Source organism: Macrotis lagotis, chromosome 2 (genome assembly GCF_037893015.1).
Source record: "Macrotis lagotis isolate mMagLag1 chromosome 2, bilby.v1.9.chrom.fasta, whole genome shotgun sequence".
In the NCBI taxonomy this organism is placed as follows: Eukaryota; Metazoa; Chordata; class Mammalia; order Peramelemorphia; family Peramelidae; genus Macrotis; species Macrotis lagotis.
Window position 1 is genome coordinate 103,469,420 of NC_133659.1, and position 11,664 is coordinate 103,481,083.

At 37.1% G+C, this 11,664-nt stretch overlaps 1 pseudogene; it reads left to right on the top strand.

Moving 5' to 3' along the window:
* The first annotated feature begins 9,722 nt into the window (after positions 1-9,722).
* LOC141511128 (glycine cleavage system H protein, mitochondrial-like) lies at positions 9,723-10,235 on the top strand (annotated as a pseudogene).
* The last annotated feature ends 1,429 nt before the right edge of the window (positions 10,236-11,664 follow it).

Consider the following 11,664-nt stretch of genomic DNA (forward strand, 5'->3'; position numbering starts at 1 on the left):
CAAGCTGTGTGGCCTTGGGGTAGCCACTTAACCTCATTGCCTTGCAAAAACCTAAAAAAAAAAAAAGCAACCAGTTTTAGAAAAGGAAGATTTGTCCCCTGACTCCTGTCCCCACTATTTTCCTTTGAATGCTCTGTTTGCAATGTCTTGATTTTATAGGCTGTCAGCACTGTCCATGATGATGGTAAGGTCTTTAGTTTTTCCAGAATGCCTTAGAGGAAGCAGGTAAAACCTTTGCTCAAATTTCACCTCTGCCTCCAAATCCAAAGGGAACTCAAAAGCTGCCTCTCCCCATATGGACCACAGCTCAAGACAACAGGCAGGCTGTGAACCACTACTATTTCTCCTTATTAGATCTTATTCCTTTCCTCTTGAGGTCCTTAGCAATTGTGTGGGATCCTCTCACAGTCTGGTGCTAAATACCCTCATGAATAGACCTTTTCCTTTTGTCTCCTATCTTCTTTTAGTGAACCCATAGGACAGACTCCACACAGGCCCATATCCATTTCTGAGATATCAAAGTGCAAAGTTGAATCAGGATCTTTGGATCAGCATTTCTTCAGTCAGTGTGGTAAAAGATCCCCCCAAAGCAAAGAGCTTTCAGCTTTTCTGCAGGAACCAGTTTATCCTTTGGATGGTCTTTTTAGTTATGTAGGAAACCCAGCCTGGGTAACGACTGTGGCCAGGACTTAAAATTTCCCTCTCTCCCCACTCTCTATCCCCCCGTCCCCATCCCAGAAACAATTGCATTTAGAAGATATTTGTGGCCCTGGTTGAAATTTATTTCTTACTAGTCAAACTCCATGTGGTTTTCTCACCTATCTTTAGTTTCCTTCTCTATCTTCTCACTCCCATACCCCAGACATCATTGCTTAGGGTTTTTAGACCAGTTTTGCTCTGTTGTCATTTTTTAAACATGTTTACCCCCTTCCAAGCAATCCACTGCCTTACTCTGTGGCAAATCCAGAGAAAACTCATTGAATATATACCTATCTTGTCCTTAAGTCTATTGGTCATTGTTTCCATCCTGTTTCAATTCAAGAGAGAAGGCTACCAAGTCTTTTTAATGGAAAGCATTTTTCTAATCCTATTAAAAATAAATTAAAATGTCACCATTTTGTGACGTCTTGGGCATCCAGTTCTGTAACAGCCTGTTTCTTTTCTGAGTCATGTATGAGATGAAATTAGGTCATCCACAAAGTATGTAGAAAGGAAGGGCTTTGGACTGATTAATGAGATTCTTTTAGATCTTGCTCTTGATTTCACCCATGTTCTGATTCTTCTCTAAGACTGCCTCTATCCTTCCTCATTTCTCAAACTCGGAGGAATTAATATAGGGGTACTGTATCTCTGAAGAGGGGAGAGGGATCTTTCCATCTTTCTTTTCTGAAAAGTCAAAAGACATTAACTGTCTGTGAGCCCCTGATCTCTGAGTATTTCAAGAGTGTGTGTCCCTTCTTTGGGAATTATCCTTGTCACTCCTCTGTGGTGTGTTCTCCATGTGTCCCCCATCCTATATCTTCTCATAACATTTCCTGGGCAAACCAGTCCCAGCCTTTCAGGAATAATCCAAGGGGCACCTGGGTACCTGGGGGCACCTGGGATATATTATGAGAAGGGATATGAAGGGGACATATCCTAAGTTTTCTGATTTCTACTTCAAGATACTGAACTAGGGTTGTGCCTATTAGAACTTTGGTAGAGAGTGATTGGTTCAGGATGTTGTTTTCCAATTTGAGATAATATTAAAGTGATAATCCAGAAAGTGATAATCTCTCAATCTTTTGAGCCCTTATTAGGGATTGGCTAGGTCAGATGAGAGGAAAGAAGATAATTGAATCATCATAGAATATTATGTCCCTGTCCTCAGATTGAGGGTGAGGACCACCAACCTACTCTAAGACTCTTGCTTCTTAGAATCAGCCCAGATGGTAAGGAATAAATAAATGTCTAGGTCAGATCCAAGTTGTACTTAATTCATATATTTATTAAATGCCTACTGTTTACTAGCCATTGTTACATCTAGGTATACAACTATCACTCAAGCATTTTTTTTCAGTGTGTCAGGTTCTCTACTAGTCTTTGGAGATTCAAATACAAGGAATGAGCTCAATTCCAAATAAAAAGAGGGTTGGAAAATGTTTTTAAGGATGACACAAAATAGACTGTGATAAGAGTTTCCAGCAAAGTGCTACAAGAAGCTTCAATAATTATTACAACTCACTTCTCTTCTCTCATCTGGTCTTGTATCTCTGCTGAGAAAACTTCATGGACAATATGTTCCAGGGGCTCACAAAGAGTCTGACATGACTGAACAACAAATATTGCTTTTATCTGGGGGTTGTTGGCCATGTTTTCATTTAATTGAGTTGTTGACTTAAACCATCAGCCTCTGAGTGATTCATCATACCATGTATAAGTGGGTCACCACATAAGTCTTTCATTTCCTTTTAGACTCAAATCAGATGGTAGCTCTTTTACAAAATCCAATCTAATCCAACCTGGTAAGAAAACCAAATGAATGAATTGACTTCCTCAGTCCCTAGGAGGATGGGGGGGGGGGGGGTGCCAGTGGCAGGGATGGAGAAGAAATCCAGTCAAGTCTCCAGTAGTGAATCTGAAAATCTAGAAAGTCAAGTCTCCTGGCTTCTGGGTTCAGCTCTTCCATCAACTTGTTGAAATTGAAGAATTGTCAAAAACATTTAAAATGCTATTATGATTACTACTATGTCAATATGGATGATTATCATAACCTTTCTAGAGCTGAGATAAAGACAGATGAGATAGGGAAGGACCATCATTTGACCCAAAGGCTAGAATTTGGTAGTAGTCTCATTGACTTCTCAGTAGCCTGTTTTTGCTAAATGTTCTAGTTAAGCAAGAAACTACATGGAAGTCAATGAATAAACTTTTATTGTTACATTTATTTATAGTGAATAGTAGACAATTCTTGCCTTCAAGAAACTTACAGTCTAACAGAGAATATGCAAACAAAATCTATATAAGATAAACATGAAATCATGAACAGAGGATGTCAGGCCCTGCTGAAACTTACACCCCAGGACTTAAGTCATTTTTCAAGTACAATTCTGTAATATAAGTGCATCCCATTTTACACAACAGGTATGTATTGTCATCCCAGAATCCCCATTTATATCCAGAAAGAAACTCAGAGTTCATCTAGTACAACCCCCTTATCTTAGAGATGAGGAAACTAAGGTCCAAGAATGCCACAGTAAGTACTTAATATTACATCCCTGAAAAACTAGATACAAACCAAAACTTATAATAGAATCATGTTTTAAATGCAGAAGCAGATATAAAGGAATCCTAATGCAATGGTGATTGTCTCTTACCCTTAATTTAATGTTTGTAAATCCAACCCCAATCATAAAATGAGCCTATGCTATCTTGTTAAAGGAAGCTACATATCTCATCTGAAATGATTTGGGAGAAGGGGAGAGGGAAAAGCAAAATAATAGGAAACTCAGTCTACAGTCTAAATATAAAGAATAGGAAAATACAGTTAAAGCTCATTCTGTGTTTAGTATCAGCCCCACAGGATAGGGAGAACAGAGACAATCTGTCAACAAGTATTTATTAGGCAGCATCTTCCTGAGTTAAAAGATGGCCTCAGATACTATGACCCTGAGCAAGTCACTCAACCCTGTTTGCCTCAGTTTTCTCATCTTTAAAATGACCTGGAGAAGGAAATGGAAAACCATTCCAGTATCTTAGTGAAGAAAGTCCCAAATAAGGTCATGAAAAGTTAAATGTGACTGAAAAACAACTGATCACAACAACCCACAAACAAATCACACATATACAGTTAAGCAATTTTATCAAAGAATAACTTAAAAGCAAAGTAGATTGAGATTAATATCATTAAGTGTAGACATTCAATAAAATTTAATTTCACCCAAAACAAGATCAAGATGTTCTGGGTAGATCCAGGACCTGGGAAAGCCCAAAATTTATTGCAGCCATCTCTGGCATTTCTGGAGAATTACTGAGGTCAAGGTGACATTTGGGTTAAAATACTCTCTAGTCACATAGAGTTAAAACAATGATAAGTTATAATCCTTAGCAGTGTTAGGAAGTTATTCAAGGCATACAGAGTCTGGGGATGGTTTTACATCTAATAAGTTTAAGAGATTGACTTTGAACATTCATTAGGCACTTAATGAATGTTTATTCTCTTCTTCTCTAATATGTGGCTTCTTGACTGCCACTATACTGCGTTGTAAAACATAGTACACATAACAGATACATAATAAACATAATAAGTATTTTTAAGTAAATATAGACACATATAACTTGTCTGGGCTCATATTCAATTGTTCTCAGTTGTTAAGTGTAACCACACATGTGACAAATAGTTGTCATTATAATTGAGTGACTGGTGTTTCAGAAAAATCAACTTATTGGGTAGGTTTTCTAGATGTATCTCAGGAAGTGGTGGTGCCAGTTTATTCTTGACAATTAAAAAGAGAAGCGTGGGAGTTGGAGGAAAAACAAATCCAGTCATTTGTATTTTCCAAATAAAAAGCAAAAGCGCCACATAGGAGAGAGGGTTTAAACATTTTTAATCTAGGTGCTTTACAAATATCTCATTTGATCCTCAGAACAACCTAGAACATAAATGCTTTTATTTAATTCTATTTTACAGTTAAGAAAGTAGAGGCAGATAGAAGTTAAGTGACTTGTCCAGGATCACCTAGCTAATAAATATCTGAGGACAAGATCTGAACTCAAGTCTTCCTGATACCAGGCTCAGTGCTGTAGCCACTGTGGCACTTAGTTACCTCTGAAAAGAGGAAACAAAGGATTATAGGATCTTGACACCTCAAACTACAAGGGATATTGAAGATAACCTAATGCCAAGGATAAGGTCTATTTTATAAATTAGTGAATTTCTTCCAATATTCTCTCTCTTCTATCATTTTCCCAGGAAATTATATAATCACAGTAAGTCACTTTACTATTCAGAACCTCAATTTCCTCCTTTTAAAAATGAAAGATTGATTCTTGGGCTCAGTGAAAGAGGAGAAATTCACTTCCTTCCTCATGGTAGAAAAAGTTTTGAGGCATAGAGGCTGAGTTGGAGGTAGGGATGGAAATACTCACACTGTTATATTGTTGCTTTATCAATTGGGTTTTGCTCCAGTTTTCATTTCTTTTTTAAATATTATTCTTTATTGTTAAGAAATAAAATAAGTGCTTCCATCACATGGTACAATAGAAAAAAAGATGATTGCACATGAAATTTCAAAGTTATTATATACAACTTGCTATTTTTTAATCTATAAATAAAGTTATCATTTATCTTTTGAAAAATTTTTTCTTCACTCCCCCACTCCACCCTAGAGATGGTTACTATTAGACACAAAGATGTACACATATGTTAATTTATTTCATACATACTTTTATTTGTATGTTTTTTTCCTCTGGAGACAAATAGTGTCTTCCTTCATAAGTCCTTTGTATTTAATCTGAGTATTTATAATAGTTAAAATGTCTCTCAAAGTTGTTCTTAGAACAATATTATTGTGGCTGTATATTACTTTCTCTTGTTTCTACTCATTTCATTCTTCATTATTTTATGTAAGTATATACATATTTTTCTAAAATCATCAAATAAATCATTTCTTATAGCAAAGTAGAATTCCATTAAGATCATATTACCACAATTTGTTGATTCACTATCCAATTGACAGGCATCCTTGCAATTTCTAGTTCTTTGTCACTACAAAGAGAACTACTAAAAATATTTTAGAACATATAGGTTCCTTTCCTTTTTCCCTAATCATATGTGGAAATAGACCTAGTAGTAGTATTCCCGAGCAGTTTAATAACTCCTTAGCATAATTCTAGATTGCTCCCCAAAACAGTTGGTTCAATTCACAATTCCACCAATAGTGAATTAACATCTCAAATGGTCCAAATCCCTACCAGCATTTGTTGTTCTGCCCTTCAATCATTCAAACTAATAGGTGTAAAATGATTTGTCTATATTGAATTTGTATTTCCATATATAATCCAATTAATAATAACTTAGAGCACTTTTTCACATGATCATAAATTGTTTTGATTTCTTCATTAGAAAACTTTTTATGTTCTTTGACTATTTATCAATTGGAGAATAACTCTCATTCTTATTGATTTGACAAAGTTCTTTTAAAAATCTCTGCCTTTATCAGAGAAACTACTTTCCTTTTGATCTTGGTTACATTTTTTTCATTTGTATAATAACTTTTTTATTTCATGTAATCAAATTTAGCCATTTTATACCCCACATTGCTCTCTGCCTCTTGTTTATTCATAAATTATTTGCCTATCCATAAATTAGTGGGTAAAATCTTCCATGTTCTTCAAATTTTCTTGTAATATCTCTTTATATCTAGGTTATGTTTCCATTTTGACATCATGGTAAATGGCATGAGAAGTTTTCATTTCTATAGGAAGGATTCAGGATTAGGAGTGGTCTATTAGGAAGTAATTTTATCATTTTAAAAAAAGGCAAAGATTATTTATTAGGAAAAATGAAGGGGTGGGGCTAAATGATCCACAGAACATAAGGAGAGAAGAGGATCAGCTCTTTTTTCAAAGTGACCTTTTCATTGGTATATAGCCAGGGTCAACTCACTTTTGGACCACTGGTTATATGGAGAGAAATATATTTTCTCATTTCTTACAGTCATTCTCACAGAATGGGAGAATCTTCCTGACCATGTCACCAATCCTCTTTGGCACAGCTGAATCTTGCCATATCCCCTTCTCCCCCGACCACCCCCACTGCCCAACACACACACACTCACAGAGTCAGGTACCAAGAAACCAGCCAGGTCCCTCCGCTCTGGTTCACACCAGTGGCTAGAGTGGAAAGAGCCAGGGTGCAGACCCATCTTTTCATATGCTCTTTAGGATTATTCTTGCAATCTCATCCCCACATAGATTCCATGGGAAGAGTTATTATCCCACTCTCCAATTCATTAAAACACCTGTGTGTATTTATAATCACACATATGTATATATTTACATACAAAGAAAGAAAGAGAGGGTTGGGAGAGAGAGAAGGAAATAGAAGAGGGAGAATTAAAGAAAGAGGTAGAATGGGCTTCCAGAGTATTTGCCAGGATTGAAACCTGGGGGCTGAAGGGGCAGATTCATTTTTAGAGACCAGAGAACAAAAGTTATTTTCAACTATGAAACCAGGATGAAATCTTTTCATAACCATGACTCACAGTGCCTAGTATAAAAGAAATGACTAAGAAATTTTTTTACAGACTAAAAGCCTAGGAGATGAATCCATCTGGGTGGGAGGGGTACCTAGGAGGACCAAAAAAGAGGTACCTACTACAGTCCTGGAAATTCTACAACTGAAGCTAAAGTTTAAAGAAGAGGTGAGCTAAGAATAGCTTTACCAAACAAATCATAATATTTTAAGCTATTACAGACCTTAGAAAGAGTATCTACAATTCTGAGACTTAGAGAAGATTGACCAGGCAACTTTCTGAACTTTGTGAGGTTGTGCTTTTTGCTGGTTTTATCCCATATGAGTTTCTGTGTGATTACTTGTAGTGAAACACTTGAAAGAAAGATAAAAGCAAAACAAGGAAAAATTTTCTCACAAGCAAAGCTGTGGGTAATCTAGTACCTAACCCTGTGTCTGAAACATAGTAAGTACTTAATAAATATTTATTGACTGACTTGTCAGTGATGATGCTGATGATAAAAACAATAGCCCATTTAAAAGGAAATTTAAGGTTTACTAAATGCTTTCATTTCTTACATTTAAAATATAGCATTAATGACTCCAATTTGTCCTTCTCTACCATTTTGTGAAGCTAAATTTCAGATTTTGGAGAAATCACAAGATTAATCCTCCTCCCAAAGGTTACCCAACTTAAGGAATGTCACAAAATTAGCCCCTCTCTCTGTCATCTTGGAGTCTCCAGAGACCCTCCACTTATGAGAAACTAGATGTCTCAACCCCTGTGGTTGTGTATGAGGGGGAGGGGTTTGAGAGGGTGAGGATGGGGGTGAGGGACCTTAACTACAGAGGTCCTGATTTGCTTCTGCAACTGGATACCTTCCTGAATAAATTGTTTGTCTTCATGATACTCTATTTCATTATAATACCTTACATAGAAGTTAGAGGGGTTTTGGGGGAGGGTTAGGTTTTTGCAAGGCAAACGGGGTTAAGTGGCTTGCCCAAGACCACACAGCTAGGTAATTATTAAGTGTCTGAGGCTGGATTTGAACCCACGTACTCCTGACTCCAGGGCCAGTGCTTTATCCACTACGCCACCTAGCCGCCCCAAAGTTAGAGTTTTAATAGACCTTAAAATCATCTCTTTTAACCCACACATTTTATAGCTGAGGAAAGAAAGTAAGGCCTATTAGTCATGAAATAATTTACCCAAGGGCATATAAATGATCAGGATTTTCCTCCCCTTCCTTAATCTTGATTCTCTGGTTTCAGAGAGGCAAGATAATAACTCTTAGAAACCACAAAAAAGCTCCAATTAACAAAGTTATAGTACTTAGTAGTGGGGGGGGAGGAATGAATCAGAAGGTAAAGTCACAGTAAAATCAACATATATTAAACACCCTCTATATACAAAGCTCTGTAAACCAAGCAGTCTTTAACTTAGAGTTTATTAACTTAGAGTAATTAGAGTTTAAAACTCAACCACAGGTCATTACACAGGAGTAAATTCATCACCCATATGGATACTGAACCAGTGGTAATAGTGCTATCAGTGGGCACTCAGGGTAGTAGTACCTACAAGTCACATTTCTGTAAATCTTGGTGTACTTAACAATATGAGAATTGTTGTTATTTTCACCTTATAGTTGAGTACTCTGTGACTAAGAACATTTTAAAGACCTTGACCAAGATTGTACAGGCAGCAAGTGTCAGAGCTAGAGCCTGGGTCTCCCAGCTATGAACTCTTCCCTTTCCATTCACTGGAGAAAGTAGCATCCACAGAATCTATAAAAGTAAATGTGACTGCTACACATAAATGCACTTGGCTCATTCATCAGTAGGGTTCCTCCTAATTCCCATAATCCCTGTTGGAAGGAGGAAGAAGGAACTGACTGAGGCATACAGAGGGAAAATGTGTGAGAAGTGAAAGAAGAGGAGGAAGAGGAGGAAAAGGAGGAGGAACTGCTTATAAGGCACTTGATTTTGAAGAAATCACAAAATAACTCCCCTTCCCAAAAGTTACCCAATTTAAAGGAATGTCACAAAAACTACCCCTTTTTTCTCTCTCACCTTGGTTTCTCCAAATACCCTCCACCAAGGAGAAAAAGGAGGAAGAAGGAAGAGTTAGCTATTTGCCTAAGGAAAAGCATCTTGTGATACTTTTTCAATGGAAAAAGACCTGAATTTGGAGTCTAGCCCTGTTTCCTCATGAGTAAAATAAGTGTGCTAGATTAAGTAATCTCAAAGTTTCTATGATTATATTCAATTATCCCCTACCTTCCAGAAAAATAGTAATTTCCCCCATTGTTATAAATAAGAATTTTCACACCATTATTTCTACTAATGGTGTGAAATTTCTACTAAACTCAGCAGTTTGAATTTAGATGGGGATTGGGAGAGAGGGAAGGAAAATATGCTCCCATAAACATATGACTCACTGAATATTCTCTTTCAATAAAGTACTTAATACATTCTAGGCAAATCATCCTTAACATAAAGTCTAGGGGAGATGGCCCTGCGAGTGGCCAGGAGCATGCAGGTCAGGGTCTCCTCCATGTGGGCGGCGGCCAGCCGAGACCCCCAGGCCCCTGGCCCTTCCCGGCAGCTGCTGCCTCCCAGGGCCTGCACACCGGCGCCCTGCGACTGGCTGTTCAAAAATTCACAGACAAGCATGAATGGATATCAACTGAAAATGGTATTGGAACAGTGGGAATCAGCAGCTTTGCACAGGAAGCCTTGGGAGGTGTCGTTTACTGTAGTCTTCCAGAAGTTGGAACAAAATTGAACAAACAAGATGAGTTTGGAGCTTTGGAAAGTGTGAAAGCTGCCAGTGAACTCTATTCTCCACTAACAGGAGAAGAAACTGAAATTAATGTAGCTCTTGCAGAAGACCCAGGACTTGTCAACAAATCTTGTTATGAAGATGGTTGGCTGATCAAGATGACTGAGCAATCCTTCAGAACCTGATGACCTGATGAGTGAGGATGCATGTGAGGGATACATCAAATCTATTGAGGACTGAACATTGGATCCTCAAATAAATTAGCATAGGAACACAGCCCAGTGTAGTTTTGTCCTAAATTAGTGGTATATGGAAGGTTAGCAATTTTAACACTTCTGAAACAGCAACCATGGCATGGGAAAAAAATATTTACTCAAATGACTGGATAAATGCTTTTACTCTTTACACCTTTTGCACAATTTCTTCCTAGTAATTTTAAGTTAATGTCTGTCTAGTTATGAATTCATTGCATCATGTGTGGTAAAAATGAATTCTGATATCATGTACTTCAAAGATAGAATTTTTTTCCTATGAAAAGCCTTAAATCAATAATGTTGTAATGGCCATTCAACTCCATTCCTATCATCAGTTTTGTTCAAAATACATTTGGTTTTCTGTCCATGGGAATAATTTACTGGGATTGGTGAAATCGCTGGCATCAGATACCAACTTAATTTTTGAATAAATTGCTTGGCTGAAGTTATTTTATACAGATGAGGCTTCAACCTTGCAGAATAATGAAATTTAATAAACTTTTTTAAAATGCTGAAAAAAACATAAAGTCTGGGATGTAGATTGACTGAACCCACATTTACAACCTTGTTCCTTTGGAACAATGTGTTTCTTGCAACATCAGTCTGCCAAAAATGTCATTTTCATCAAGTCAATTAATGATGCTAAATGGAGTGTATCTGTATTGGAGGAGGAAAAGGAAGTGAATGAAGAAGAGGGGACAGTCAGAGAGTCACAGGAGCCCAGCATTTGTCCACCCTGCTTTGGGGATGTTTACACCACTTTAGGTTTGAAGTAAAAAGGAGGAGAGGAGAAAGGGTAGAAACCAATGGCTTATTAATTGTTAATAAATATATAGCATTTGTATTTATTAATAGTTTATATTTATGTATATATATGCATGTGTGTGTGAATTATATATATTTAAAATTTGCAAGGCACTTGACTTACATTTCTTCAGGTGAGGTAGATCAGTTGGTTCTTGTCCTTCATTATCAAAGAAAAACCAAAACAACATCACTATATTAGAGACAAGTTATATTGTGTTCAACTGTGGCTAATCAGAATGCTCTACCACATGTTGGGCACAAGTAGTCCATGTGAACATCTTGTGTGGGTTCTCCAAACTTACACATTTCATGTTTCCTTTGAGCTGCCTCAGTTCTACCTTATTCATAGAACACAGCACCCTTTCTAATAAAGGCATGTCCTGTCTCTCATATTCACAATCCATTCCAAAGTTCTTAAGAGAAACCTTCAGAGTGACTTGTATTATTTTTCTGACCCCCATGTGAGTGCTTGCCCTGTGTGAATTCTTCATAAAATAGTATTTTTGGCAAGTATATATTTGGCATTCAAACAACCTAACCAGCCCAACATATGGCCAGGTCATTGTGTTCTCAGTAATGATGTTTGAATGCCTGACAGTTTCGCTTGA